Genomic DNA, 2,607 nt, shown 5'->3' with positions numbered 1-2,607 from the left:
TCATGACAAATAGTTTAACAGCGATATTTCAGGCCCTTGATCAGGGGCACAACACAAATTTTGCACTCCCTGTGACTCCCTGTCTTCTGCCCAAACAGAAAGAGAACCTGTTTTAAGAGAATGGCTTTCCAGGATCAGGGGAAGAGGAGAGAGACAACCTCAAGGCATTTTGTCCCTTTCTGGTTCCATGAATTAGTTCAGATATGGCTAAATCTTGTGGAAGCCCAGTGACAGGGCAGCCCGAGCATTCAGGTGGGGGTTTAGCTCCTTTTGAGCCCTATCCTCATGCTTCCCAAGTCCTCATGCCCTCAGCTCCCTTGTTCATGGGCCCAGACCCAGATTCCCAGCATGGGCTCTCCCTCACTTGTGTTCTGCAAAGACCTGCCTTTGTTCTTTTGCCCACTCCCAGCTTTCTCTGCAACAAAGAGGAAGTCCAAGTTACAAATGTCCTCTTGCAAAGTAATTAAGCTCACTGCATGGGGGCCAGTGCTCCTCAGGGCTGGTCAGCAGGGGAGGGTTAGAGTCCACAATAGGTCTGCCAGGAGGGACCTGATAGTTCTCATGTCCTTCCATCCCCTGCTGAGGTGATGCTCCCATACGTGGCTGTCCAAGTGGGGACATGGTGGGCATAGGGGCCTTGGGATATGTCTTGGGAGGTGCTGGCACTAGGCACAGAGTCTCTGCTTCCTGTATGCTTTGGCCCTTGGGAGGCTGTGGGCTCACCCACATGTGGCACTAAGGGGGCTTAAGGAAAGCCTTTGTTCACTCAGAACCTCTGAATAAGCTCATAAAAGAGAAGACTGGGTTGCCAGAGTCATGTGGTGGGGGAGGAGGAAAAGAGAGGAATTGGTTACTTTGTGTAGTGTAGGGACCAAAAGTACTCTTTCTTCACTGAGGGAAGTAACAGAGATTGCAATGAAAAGGATTTGAATTAGAACTGAGCACCAGGACAAACAGAGAAATGGGCTGGGTTGCTTTCCTGTGGATGTTCTCCAGAAAGGAATAGGGTGTACATTTGAGAATCCTAGCTGGAGACAAGGAAATGAACTCCCTGTCTGTGTATCATACTTATCGGAAGTGACAGATTGGAGATGGCCCAGGGCACTGTATCTTGGCATCTTCTAGAATCTCTGCTAGGAGTTAGGAATATTTCAGAGGTGTCTTTTCCAGTGGGTACAACTAGAACCCACAGAGAGGTTTTTCAGGAGAAAGACTTTGGCCAACCAGAAGGAAAACCATTCTAAGGACCAAATCTGTAGAACAGTGGAAGGGACTGTTTGGTTAGGGCAGTGAACTTGAGCTTAGCATTAGTTTTTTGTGGAAAGTTTGTTTCCTCAGCCAGTGTTTGTTCACTCATTTATTTACTCATCTTTGGAATACTTACTCTTTCCTAGGCCTGCAGACACAAAAATGAACAAGGCATAGATATTTTGTATTTGGGGAGTTCATAGTATATCGGGAAGGCAGGTACAGAGGCAGAGCAAATGCAATTTTACATGGCAAGGGCTACACAGAAGTATCACATAAGAGCTGTGGAAATGCAGAGGGGGCAATAAAAACCAGATCTTCCCAGGGTAATAGGAGAAGCCTTCTCAGAAGAGGCAACCTTTCAGCTGGCAGCTGGCTCCCAATCCAATTCCATTCTGGTCCAGTCCCCCTAGGCTCACTGAATGTCTGTCATGTGTAAGGCAAAGGGAATAGATGCAAATATAAATCCTCTGAAGGGATAATCAGATGCAAGTCCATATTTGTATCCTCTGAGCTATGTGCCTCAGAATGGAGAACACACAGATGAGCAAAGCCTGGTCTTTAAGAAGCTTCCCTTCTTCTAACAGCCCCTCTCTCCAAGATTTGTGCCTTTGTTCTGGTGTAGAAGCTGGATCAGAGAGAGTAGGTGAATAGAGTGGCCACTTGGAAGGGGTGTAAGAGAACAGCAGTAGGGAATTCACTTCTGTGGCTTACCCAAACTTTCTTGGAGTGGAGGTGGTGTCTAGTATGTGGCTGGTCAAACTATGACATCGTGATACAGGAGACAAAACATGGGGTCCTCCTATCTCCAGTTCATAGTTCTGGGTAAGAGGTCTACTGAATGCCAGCAGGAAGCAGGGGCATGTTTGCTTCTTATCTGGGTGTAACAAGAGGTAGGGAGGGCAAGGGTGTTGGGTGGAGGAAGACAAAAGTCATCTTTTTTGCTCTTTCTGCATTGTTGGTGCCACTGATAACTGGAAACCAAGCATCTCCAAGAGGGTATTGGAGTAAATCAGGCCCAGTCATGAGTCAAAACAACTGGTCTGATTTTTCCAGAGGTAAATTAAAAAAAAAAAAAAAGATTTTATTTATTTGAGAGCGAGAGAAAGCGCAAGAAGGGGGAGAGTTTGAGTGAGAAGCAGACTCCCCTCTGAGCAGGAATCCTGATGTGGGACTTGATCCTAGGACTCCAGGATCTTGACCTGAGCTGAAGGCAGCTACTTAACCAACTGAGCCACCCAGGTGTCCACTACCAGAGGTAATTTTTTTTTTAATTTTTTATTTTTTATAAACATATATTTTTATCCCCAGGGGTACAGGTCTGTGAATCACCAGGTTTACACACTTCACAGCACTCAC

Source organism: Mustela nigripes, chromosome 3 (assembly GCF_022355385.1).
Source record: "Mustela nigripes isolate SB6536 chromosome 3, MUSNIG.SB6536, whole genome shotgun sequence".
Classification (NCBI taxonomy): domain Eukaryota; kingdom Metazoa; phylum Chordata; class Mammalia; order Carnivora; family Mustelidae; genus Mustela; species Mustela nigripes.
This window is presented reverse-complemented; position numbering follows the sequence as displayed.